At 44.0% G+C, this 12644-nt stretch overlaps 1 non-coding gene across 1 annotated transcript; it reads left to right on the top strand.

Annotated features, from left to right (window-relative positions):
• Window positions 1–6968: 6968 nt before the first annotated feature.
• Window positions 6969–7070, top strand: LOC123461153. The gene has a single exon (XR_006637470.1). It is a non-coding gene; the product is annotated as a U6 spliceosomal RNA (small nuclear RNA).
• Window positions 7071–12644: the final 5574 nt, after the last annotated feature.

The following is a 12644-nucleotide window of genomic DNA, read 5'->3' as shown; positions in this document are numbered from 1 at the left end:
TCCCTCCATCTGCACTGGCACGGCAAGAAGTCTGCCCTCTCTCCAGTGCAATCTTTTTTTTTTTTTTTTTTTTTTTTTTTTTTGGTTTTTCGAGGTAGTGTCTCACTCTGGTCCAGGCTGACCTGGAATTAACTCTGTAGTCTCAGGGTGGCCTTGAACTCATGGCGATCCTCCTATCTCTGCCTCCCGAGTGCTGGGATTAAAGGCGTGCACCACCACGCCCGGCCCAGTGCAATCTTTTATTTTAAATTCAGTCCACTCACTCCAGAAACTCCCTCACAGACATTGCCAGAAATGTTTCACCAGCTCCCTGGGTGTTGTAGTTTGAATGTGAAACCCCCATAGGCTCACGTGTACGAACACTTGATTCCTCCATCTAGTGGCACTGTTTAGGACAGTTGTAGAATCTTTAGGAGGGGGAGCCTCTCTGGAAAAAGTGGGTCCCTGGGGATGGACCTTGAGATTTTATAGCCTGGTCCCATGTCCTGTTTGCTGTCTGCTTACTGACTGTGGATAGAGTGTGACAAACTACCGTACCGCTCCTGTCACACGTTTCCCCCTCCATGACAGAGTGTACCTCAGAACTATAAACTGAAATAAACCCTTTCTTTCCTTAAACTGTTTCTTGTCAGGTATTTGATCACAGCAGCAAGAAAAGTAACTGATATGAAAATGTGGTACCAAGAGGTGGAACCAGGCTGGGCATGGGGGTGCATACTTTTAATCCCACCATTAGGAGGCTGAGGTGGGAGGATTGCCATGAGTTTGAGGACAGCCTGGAGCTACAGAATGAGTTCCAAGTCAGCCTGGGCTAGAGTGAGACCCTGCCTCAAAAAACAACCAAAAATAGGGGGCTGGAGAAATGACTGAGTGGTTAAAGGCACTTGCTTGCAAAGCTTGACAGTCTGGGTTCGATTCCCCAATACACATGTAAAGCACAAAGTGATGCGTGTATCAAGTTTGTTTGCAGTGGCGTCCCCATTCATATTCTCTCTGTCTTTCTCTTTCCTTGCAAATAAAGAAACATTAAAAAAAAAAAAAGAAGAAGTGGAAGCATTGCTGTGATAAATCTATGTGGTTTGTAAGTCTTTGGAACATATTTACCTGAGGAATGTGGAAGAGTTTGAAAATTTGGGCTAGAGAAGCCTTATAATGCTGTAAGCAGAGCTTAAGGAGCCATTAAGAAGCTTGGAAGACCAGAATGCTGAGAGAACCACAGACAATAGAAGCCTAGCTCATAAAATTTCAGAGGGGAATAGGGTTTTATTGGAAACTGGGCTAAATGCCGTTCATGTTATATTCTAGCAAAGAACCTGACTGCATTCTGCCTGTGCCCTGAGAACATGAATAAAGCTGAATTGAAAAGCTGCAGACTAATTTGTTTGGCAGAGGGAATTTTAAGGCAGCATAGTGTTTCAGCTGTGTTATGGTTACTGCTCCCTCCTCTTATTCTGATCTATAGCAAGAGAGCAAAAAAGTATGAAAAAGTGAAGATTAGAGGGGTCAGAAAGTTTAAAGTTCCAAACAAGAGAGTGCAGCTGACAGGGCATCTGTAATTGTTAAAGACATTAAAGTGATGAATAAGATTAAAGAAAACCCTTGCCTGGCGTGGTGGTGCATGCCTTTAAGCCCAGCACTGAGGAGACAGAGGCAGGAGGATCGCCATGAGGTAGAGCCCACCCTGAGACTACATAGTGAATTCCAAGTTAGCCTGGGCTAGAGTGAGACCCTAGCTCTAAAAACAAACAAACAAACAAAAACCAAAAACATTAAAAAAAAAAAAACCCTCACTTTTTACTGGGGCAATAGAAAAAGTGCTCTGGGGAAAGACCCCATCTATGGAAAGCTCGTGTGTGTGTGTGTGTGTGTGTGTGTGTGTGTGTGTGTGTGTGTGTGTGTGTTTGAAGCAGGGTCTCTCTCTAGCCCAGGCTGACCTCAAGCTCATGGCAGTCCTTCCATCTCAGCCTCCCATGTGCTGGGAATAAAAATGTGTCATTCATCCCTTGTTCTTGGATTGGAAGAATCAATATTGTGGAAAATGGCAATTTTACCAAAAGCAATCTACACATTTAATGAAATCCCCATAAGAATTCCAGTGAAATTCTTCATGGAAATTGAAAACAAAAATCCAAAACTTCATTTGGAAACACAAAAAACTTTGAATATCTAAAACAATTTTAAGCAACAGAAATAAGGCTGGTGGTATTACCATACCCCAATTTAAGCTATATTACAAAGTCATAGTAACAAAAACAGCATGGTGGGCTGGAGAGATGGCTTAGTGGTTAAGCACTTGCCTGTGAAGCCTAAGGACTCTGATTCGAGGTTCTATTCCCCAGGACCCACATTAGCCAGATGCACAATGGGGCGCACACATCTGGAGTTTGTTTGCAGTGGCTGAAGGCCCTGGCATGCCCGTTCTCTCTATATATATATCTGCCTCTTTCTCTGTCTGTTTCTCTCAAATAAACAAATAAATAATTTTAAAAAAAAACAGCATGGTACTGGCACAAAAACAGACATATAGAGCAATTGAACAGAATAGAGGACCCAAATATAAGTCCGGGTAGCTACAGCCACCTAATGTTCAACAAAAATGTCAAAAACACTCATTGGCAAAAAGCCAGCCTCTTCAGCAAATGGTTCTGGGAAAACTGGAAATATATGTGTAGAAGAATGAAAATAGATCCTTATCTCTCTCCATGCACAAGAATTAAGTCCAAATGGATTAAAGACCTTAATATCAGACCAGAAATTCTGGAACTGCTAGAGGAAAAAGTAGGGGAAACTCTTCAACATATTGGTCTTGGCAAAGACTTTCTGAATATGACCCCAATTTCTCAGGAAATAAAATCATGGATCAACCACTGAGACCTCATGAAATTACAAAGCTTTTGTACAGCAAAGGACACTGTGAATAGAGCAAAGAGGCAACCTATAGAACCTATAGAATGGGAGAAATTCTTTACCATCTATACATATGACAGAGGATTAGTATCCGAAATATACAAAGAATTCAAAAAACTAAATAATAAGAAATCAAACAACCTAATTAAAAATGGGCTGTAAAGCCGGGCGTGGTGGTGCATGCCTTTAATTCCAGCAGTCAGGAGGCAGAGGTAGAATTTCCATAAATTCAAGGCCACCCTGAGACTACATAGTGAATTCCACGTCAGCCTGAGCTAGAGTGAAACCCTACCTAAGGAAAAAAAAAAAAGGGGGGGCTGTGGGAAGCTGGGCGTGGTGGTGCATACCTTTAATCCCAGCACTCAGGAGGCAGAGGTAGGAAGATTGCCATGAGTACAAGGCCACCCTGAGACTACATAGTGAATTCTAGCCTGGGCTAGAACAAGACCCTACCTAAAAAAAAAAAAGGCTGGAGAGATGGTTTAGCAGTTAAGGTGTTTGCCTGAAAAGCCAAAGGATCCTGGTTCAACTCTGGTATACCCATGTAAGCCAGATGCACAAGGGGACACATGCATCTGGAGTTCGTTTGCAGTGGCTGGAGGCCCTGGTGAGCCCATTCTCTCCCTCCCTCCCTCTCTCTCTCTCTCTCTCTCTCTTCCTCCCTCTTTCTCTCAAATAAATAAATAAAATATATTTTTTTAAAAAATGGGCTGTGGAACTAGAGAGTTCTCAAAAGAAGAAATATGGATGGCATATAAGCATCTAAAAAAATGTTCTACATCCCTAGTCATCAGGTAAATGCAGATTAAAACTACATTGAGGGCTGGAGAGATGGCTTAGTGGTTAAGCACTTGCCTGTGAAGCCTACGGACCCAGGTTCAAGGCTTGATTCCCCAGGACCCATGTTAGCCAGATGCACAAGGGGGCGCATGTGTCTGGAGTTTGTTTGCAGTGGCTGGAAGGCTTGGTGTGCCCATTCCCTCTCTTTCTCTCCCTCTTTCTCTCTGTCACTCTCAAATAAATAAATTGAAAAAAAAAAAAAAAAACTACGTTGAGATTCCATCTCACGCCTGTCAGAATGGCTACCATCATGAAAACCAATGACCATAAATGCTAGCAAGGATGTGGAAAAAGAGGAATGCTTCTACACTGTGGGAATGCAATCTGGTCCAGCCATTATAGAAATCAGTGTGGAGGTTCCTGAGACAGCTAAAAATAGCTCTACCATATGACCCAGCTATGGTACTCCTAGGCATATATCCTAAGGACTCATCTCATTTCCTTAAAGATACTTGCTCAACCATGTTTATTGCTGCTCTATTCACAATAGCTAGGAAATGGAACCAGCCTAGATGTCCTTCAACTGATGAGTGGATAATGAAGATATGGCACATTTACACAATGGAGTTCTAGTCAGCAGTAAAGTAAAATGAAATTATGAAAATTTCGGGAAAATGGGTGGATCTGGAAAGGATTATACTAAGTGAGGCACCCAGGCCCCAAAAGCCAAACATCATACGTTCTCTCTCATATGTGAATCCTAGCTACAAATGATTGGACTACTATGTGAGTAGAAATAAGACTCAGTAGAAGAGGTCAGTAAGCTAGAAAGGGGACATAAAGGGAATATAAAGGGAGGGAGGGGGGTATTAAAGGGATAGTATTGTATATATGTAAGTAGAATAACAGAATAATGGGGGTGAAAAGGCCTAAGTGAGGTCAGGGGAAGAGATTGAGTAAAGGAAAGGTAGAGGGAGGACTAATCAAAACCTAAGAGGATATAAATAAGTCATATGGAAACCTACTTTTTTGGACAATGGAACACTCAGAAGCCATAGATTGTTAGTAGAAAAATTTCAGTGCCAGGGATGAGATACCTTCCAGTGAGCTGTTGGCCAGGGAGGTCACTGATACCCTCAAAACATTACAGGCCATTACCAAGGCCCTGAGTTTCCCACCTGGAATAAGTGTAAAACACTATTGCTGAAGACCCCACATACTTGGGCTGCAAGGTCACTGAGAAATCCTGCTGGAGCTGAGCTGATAATCTCCTCCATCTAGACCAGCTGACAAAAAGCGTGAAAAAGTTACACTGCATGCAGTTCAATGGGAGAGAGAAATCACCAGTGAGAGACTCAACAGTAGACACTGCCAGCCTTAGGCAGGCCAAATGAGCCAACAGGTGCAATAATGGCATGTCTGTTATGGAGAACCCAATTGATCTATAATTGGACTGGAGGCGTGCTCCGTGGGAGAGAATACATCCCTGATACTGAAAACCTACAACAGGGGTAGTCATGAGCCCTGGGGTGTAACGCCTGCTGCTGTCTGGCTAAATGTATATAATATGCTCTTCAAACTGCCCAACAAGCACTTCTCTTAATGTTCATACCCATCCATATATTAATGTTACTCTCACTTTTGATTAGAGAAGCTTTTCTTTTCAGATGGCAATGACCTTGGGATGACTCAGAAGACATCATGGTGCTGAGAAGTAACAGAGGAATGCAATTCCTCTAGCACATCTCCCAAGGCTCTCCATTGTGGAAGAGGTGGTGGAAAGAATGTAAGAGCCAAAGGAAGGGCAGGACTGCTTACAATGTGCTCCTCCAGACACAAAATGGCCTGGATCTCCATGACCTCACAGTGCCTGACACTACCTACACAAGACCATCATAATAGGAGGAAAAAGATCATGATGTCAAAATAAAAGAGAGACTGATCGAGAGGGGGAGGGGATATGATGGAGACTGGCGTTTCAAAGGAGAAAGTTGGGGGAGGGAGGGTATTACCATGGGATATTATTTACAATCATGGAAGTTATTAATAATAAAAGAATAAAATAAAGTTTAAAAATGTGTGTCATTGTGCCAAGCTGGCATGTTCTAAATTGTAAGAATGAAATTCCTTTGAAATGAGAAAGTCTAAACAAAGTTGAGGCTATGGGGGACGTTTCACATTCAAAGTCCCACATTCCGCCACGGCCCCGTCTCCATGTAAGCCTGTTGCAGCCTGAGGCCTATTCAGAGACCTTCACTCAAGTAAAACTGGAGGCTTGATTTTTTTTTTAACATTTAAAAAATATTTTATTTATTTATTCACAAGCAGAGAGAGATAGAAGAGAGAATGGGCATGCCAGGGCCTGCCGCTACTGCAAATAAACTCCAGATGCACGTGCCACATTGTGCACCTGGGTACTGGGGAATCTAACCAAGGCTTGCAGGCAAGCTCCTTGACTACTGAGCCATCTCTCCTGCCCATGGGTCCTTGATTTTGCTACAGAAAAGAATTTAGGGATGAGCCAATATGAAGTGGAGTTAGAGTTTATTGAAAGACATTTTTTTCAACTTGTGTGGCCCATGCACATGTGTAGATGAGAATGCCATGGTAGGTGTGGTAGTTTCAATGTGTGCCCCCCCATAGACCCAAGTGGTTTGTTTGTTTGTTTGTTTGTTTGTTTGTTTGTTTTGCGAGGTAGGGTCTTGCTCAAACCCAGGCTTACCTGGAATTCACTAGTCTCAGAGTAGCCTTGAACTCACGACGATCCTTCTACCTCAGCCTCCCAAGTGCTGGGATTAAAGGCATGCGCCACCATGCCTGGCTACTCAAGTGTTTTATTAAAGATGGTAACTTGGAGCCGGGTGCCTTTAATCCCAGCACTTGGGAGGCAGAGGTAGAAGGATCACCATGAGTTCAAGGCCACCCTGAGACTCCATAGTGAATTCCAGGTCAGCCTGGGCTAGAGTGAGACCCTACCTCAAAAAACCAATAAAAAAAAAAGATGGTAACTTGGATTTCCAGCCACCTAGCTAGAAGAGGTAACACTGGTGGTGTTTCCTGGGGTCCAGCCCTAAGGTGTGTTTGGGAGGCAGATCTGAATTCAAGCCTAAAGGCCTGCAGAAAGGTTTTGAGCCCTGGCTGGGCTTGCTTGTGTTGCTGGCTGCTTGCTGGCGTCTCTGCTTGGATTTATGAATGGGAGCCAGCTTCTTCTGCCATTTGATGGAACTTCCTCTGGATCTGTGAGCTTGAAATGAACCCCTTACCCAGCCGTCAGGCAAACAGTGCTCGCTTTAGCAGCACATATACCAAAATTGGAACAATACAGAGATTAGCATGGCCCCTGTGCAAGGATGACATGCAAACTGGAAAGCATTCATATTTTAAAAAAAGATGAAAGACAATTTTAGTTGTTATTATTTTGATTTTTTGAGAGGTAGGGTTTCACTCTAGTCCAGCTGACCTGGAATTCACTATGTAGTCTCAGGGTGGCCTTGAACTCACAGCGATCCACCTTACCTCTGCCTCTCAAGTGCTGGGATTAAAGGTGTATGCCACCACACCTGGCTGAAAAAGACATTTTAAAACATATTTAAGCACGTAGTAAACAGTAAGACACATGGGTGTAGGCTTTTAAAAGCCATAATTAAAATTATTAAAATTATTTAAAAGTCATAAAGTGTGTAGTATATATATATGTGTGTGTGTGTATATATTATATATATATATTATATTATAATCATATATACACACACACACATACATACTGTTTCTGGTGGCTTCAGAAGTTATGTCTGAAAGGGCTGCTAAGGAATCTTACCTTTTTGGGTAAATGAGATCACAGGGTCTTTTCTTCTTTATTTATTTGAGAGAGAGAGAGGCAGCTAGAGAGAGGATAGGTGTTCCAGGGCCTCAAGCCACTGCAAACAAACTCCAGATTCATCTGCCACCTTGTGCATCTGGCTTATGTGAGTACTGGAGAGTTGAACCCGAGTTCTTAAGCTCCACAGGCAAGTGCCTTAATCACTAAGCCATCTCTCCAGCCTGATCATAGGGTCTGTGATGTACACTGAATTACAATTGATAAAGTGAAACCTACTGGTGCAGTCGTCACAAGGGTTACCAAGGAAGTTAAAACACCTTTACCATCACTGAAGGTTTCTCTTGTTTGTAAGACTCCCAAATTGTTTGTGAGATTCTGAGAAAGAAGCAGGCCATTCTTGAACGTCATTGTGGTGGTTTGATTCAGGTGTCCCCCATAAACTTGGGAATTAACGCCTCCTGGAGGGAGTGTATTGTTGGGGGCGGGCTTATGGGCTTTATAGCCAGTTTCCCCATGCCAGTGTTTGGCACACCCTCCTGTTGCTGTAGTCCACCTTATGTTGGCCAGGGGGTGATGTCCACCCTCTGCTCATGCCATCATTTTCCCTGCCATCGTGGAGCTTCCCCTCGAGCCTGTAAGCCAAAATAAATCTCTTTTTCCCAGAAGCAGCTCTTGGTTGGGTGATTTCTACCAGCAATGCGAACCGGACTGCAACAGTCATGTACACTTGAGCATAGGTTATTGCTATGTTAACATTCTTCACATGAAAGGAGTGTTGTCTTTTTTTGTTTGTTTTGTTTTGTGAGGTAGGGTCTCACTGTAGTCAGGCTGACCTGGAATTCACTATGTAGTCTCAGGGTGGCCTTGAACTCATGGCGATCCTCCTACCTCTGCCTCCTGAGTGCTGGGATTAAAGACGTGTGTCACCATGCCTGGCTGTCCTTTTTTATTTTATTTATTTTCAAGCAGAGAGAGAGAAAAAAAAAACATCAAGTCTGCCTGCTACTGCAAATGAATTCCACATGTATGCACCATCCTGTGCATGTAGCTCCATGTGGGTACAGGGAATTGAGCCCAAGGTTTTGCAAGCAAGTGCCTGTAACTGCTGAATCATCTCCCCAGGCCAGAGTATTGTCTTTTTGAAAAAAAAATTGTATTTATTTATTTGTGATGGGGAGAGAGAAGAAGAGAGCATGGGTGCACCAGGGCTTCTTGCTGCTATAAACAAACTCTATACACCTGTGCCACTTTGTATAGTTGTCTCTACATCAGTACTGGGAAATTGAACCTGAGCAAGTTACTTAAACCTCTTAAGTCACCTTCCAGCCCAGAAATATTGTGTTTATGCCTGCAACCTTCAAAACCAATGTTAACTGTGTTGAAATTCTTTTTTTCCTGATGCGTGTGTGTGTGGGTGGGTGTGGGTGTGGGTGTGTGCGCACGCGCATTCATATGTGTGAGTGGGGAACACAGGTGCCATGGCTTGCATGTGGAGGTCAGAGGACAACTCGGGGTGTCAGTGCTTGCCTTCCACCTTGTTAGAGGCAGGGCTTCCCATGGTTGGTTGGTCATCACTGGGCTTGCCAGGCTAGCTGGATGAGCTCCTAAGCAATTTTCCTATCTCCACCTTTCTATCACCCTAGGTGTACTGGGATTGCAGACACCAGTGCTAAAGCATCCAACTTCTTATTTTATTTATTACTTCTTTGCAAGGGGAGAAAGAGAGAGGGGGAGGGAGGGAGGAGAGAGAGAAAGATGGGGGAGGGGGAAAGACTAAGCATGCCAGGGTCTCCAGCCTCTGCAAATGGACTCAAGATACATGCAGCACCCTGTATATCTGGCTTTATGTGGGTACTAGGGAATTGAACCCTGGGTCATTAGGCTTTACAGGCAAGTGCCATAATCGCTGATCCATCTCCCCAACCCTGAATCCAACTTTTAAAAAACTTTATTAAAACTTCCATAATTATAGACAATAAACCATGATAATTTCCTCCTCTCCCCCACTTTCCCTTCACAAATCCACTCTCCACCATATCCCCTCCCTCTCTCAGCTAGTCTCTCTTCTATTTTGATGTCATCATCTTTTCCTCCTATTATGAGGGTCTTGTGAAGATAGTGCCAGGCACTGTGAAGTCATGGATATTGAGGCCAATTTGGGTCTGGAAAATTGCATTGTAAGCATTCCTACCCTTCTTTTGGCCCTTACATTCTTTCTGCTATCTCTTTTCTGCAATGGACCATGAGCCTTGGAGGGTGTGACAGAGATATTTCCATGCTGAATACTCCTCTGTTGCTTCTCCTCAGCACTGTGATGTCTTTTGGGTCCTCCCAGTGGTCACCACCATCTGAAAAGAGAAGCCTTTCTAACCAGAAGTGAGAGTAGCATTAATATATGGGTATGAATGTTAAGAAAAATGTTTACAGGGCAGTTTGGTAAGCAAAGTATACTCATTTAGCCAGACAAGAATAGGTGTTACACTCCTAGGACTCATGACCTCCCCTACCATAGATTTTTTGATTAAGTTTTCAATACCAGGCATGTATTCCTTCCCATGTACAGGGCTCCAGTCCAATTAGAGAGTGGTTGGTTTCTCCCATAAGAGACATGCCACTATTACACCTGTTAGGTCATGTGTCCTGGCTGGCCAAACTTAAGGTTTGTGGTGTCCATTGTTTTCATCACTGATGATTTCTCTCTCCCATTCATCTGCACGCAGCATAGCTTTTTCCAGCATTCTGTCAGCTGGTCCAAACAGAGGAGATTTTCAGTTCAGCTTCAGCAAGATTTCTCGGTGACCTTGTAGCCAAAGCATGTGGAGTCTTCATGAGTAGGGTCTTACCATATATTTCTTGGGGGAAACCAAGAACATTGGCAGTGGCCTATAATGTTTTGGGGACATCAGGGGCCTTTCTGCCCAACAACTCACTGGAAGGTATCCCATGGTACTCAATGCCCAGATGGTTGAGCCTTTGGGAGGTGGAGCCTTACTGGAGGTGGTATGTTGCTGGGCAGACCTTGAGGTTTATTAGCCTAGCCCCAAGCCTACAACTTAGACTCTTCCACCCAGATATGTGACAGCCTTCTGCTATGCCAGTGTTGCAGTCCAGTTCGCATTGCTGGTAGAAATCACCCAACCAAGAGCAGCTTCTGGGAAAAAGAGATTTATTTTGGCTTATGGGCTTGAGGGGAAGCTCCACAATGTCAGGGGGAAACGATGGCATGAGCAGAGGTTGGTCATCACCCCCTGGCCAACATAAGGTGGACCACAGCAACAGGAGGGTGTGCCAAACACTGGCAAGGGAAAACTGGCTATAACACCCATAAGCCTGCCCCTAACAATAAACTCCCTTCAGGAGGCATTAATTCCCAAATATCCATGGGCTAGGAACATAGCATTCAGAACACCTGAATCAAACCACCACATTCCACCCCTGGCTCCCATAAACTGATGAACATACATGATTTTAAATGGCATGTATTCAGTCCAACTTTAAAAGTCCCCATAGTTTTTTATCATTTCCAATGGTGTTCAAACATCCCCATAGTTCAAGATCCCACAACATACCTCAAAAAACCCAGAATGGCACAGAATAAATATTCACACTGCAAAAGATGGCATTGGGCATATCAAAGAAACATCCAGCCAGTACAAGATTTAAAACAACCAGGGCAAACATTAAACTCAAATTCTAAGTCCAACAAGTCTAGTCAATGACAAATCTCCAAGTCTGATAATTCTAACCAGCAACAAGTCTCTGGCATTCCAATTCTATCCCTCCAGCTAGGCTACTCACAGTACTGGAAAACTTCATCATGGCTGGCAGCTCTCTTTGGCAGCCATCTCGTGGTCCTGGCATCTCCACTGGGTCTCCCCTGCAATCCATGGTTCATCCTCATGGCCCCATTGGGTCTCCATGCAGGCAACCAGCAAACCTGCTTCACACTGCCCATGGCCATTTCCAAAACACAAGACCATGTTGCAAACTCAATGACCCTCTCTTTCCTGCATTTCTTATACTCCACAAAACCAGGTAGGGAATAAAGCAGACTTTGAAGAATAGGACACTCCTAGAGCACTCAGGCCCCTTCAAAAGAATTTACATTCTTCCTGTTGCCCCAGCGAGCGCAGGAGAGCTAGCCCAGGCTCAAAGGTTGTAATCTCTTAGTTGCAGCTGAATGGGCAACAGTTCACCCAAAGATTTTCCTTTCTGTGCCATATCCCTCTGCTCACACCAGTTCATGTCTATGCAAATCAACCCTGCACAACTTCTCAGGACATGGGTATAAGAGCAAGCTTCTCACACAAACTGCTAGCCCAGTCCAAGCAAAGCTCCTTCTCACTCTCATAAGCCAAACCTCACAGTCCATAGTTCTTACTGCAATCAAGTCTTTCAGCTCAGACCAGAATGGTCCATCAAGCTGTACTTACAGCATTGCAAGGCATCTCTTAGGCCAAGATTTCAAATCCTCCCACATTCCTCTTGAAAATCAGCTCCAAAAGGCCAAAGCCACACAGTCAGGTGTCTAGCAGCAACCCCACTCCCGGTACCGCTTTACTGCAGTCCAGTTCACATTGCTGGTAGAAATCACCCAACTAAGAGCAGCTTCTGGGAAAAAGAGATTTATTTTGGCTAACAGGCTCGAGAGGAAACTCCATGATGCAGGGGAAAATGATGGCATGAGCAGAGAGTGGACATCACCCCCTGGACAACATAAGGTGGACCACAGTAACAGGAGGGTATGCCAAACACTGGCAAGGGGAAACTAGCTATAACACTCATAAGCCTGCCCCCAACAATACACTCCCTCCAGGAGGCATCAATTCCCAAATATCCATCAGCTGGGAACCTAGCATTCAGAACACCTAAGTTTATGGGGAACACCCGAATCAAACCATCATAGCCATGCTCTTCCTGCCATAATGAAACTTCTCGAAATGGTAAACCTGAATTAAACTATTTCCTCTCAAAAGCAGCTTCTAGCTGAGTTTTTTGTCTCAGTAAAGAGAATGTGAATGCAACATTAAGGTAAGGGCAGCACTGTGAGCTCAAGGCCAGTTTGGGTTACAGAATAACTTCCAGGTCAGCCTGGATTAGAGTGAGGCCCTGCCTCAACAGCAATAGCAACAAAATC

The sequence above is a fragment of the Jaculus jaculus genome, chromosome 5 (assembly GCF_020740685.1).
Source record: "Jaculus jaculus isolate mJacJac1 chromosome 5, mJacJac1.mat.Y.cur, whole genome shotgun sequence".
Taxonomy (NCBI): domain Eukaryota; kingdom Metazoa; phylum Chordata; class Mammalia; order Rodentia; family Dipodidae; genus Jaculus; species Jaculus jaculus.
Note: the sequence above shows the minus strand (reverse complement) of the source record. Positions and strands in the feature narration are given on the sequence as shown.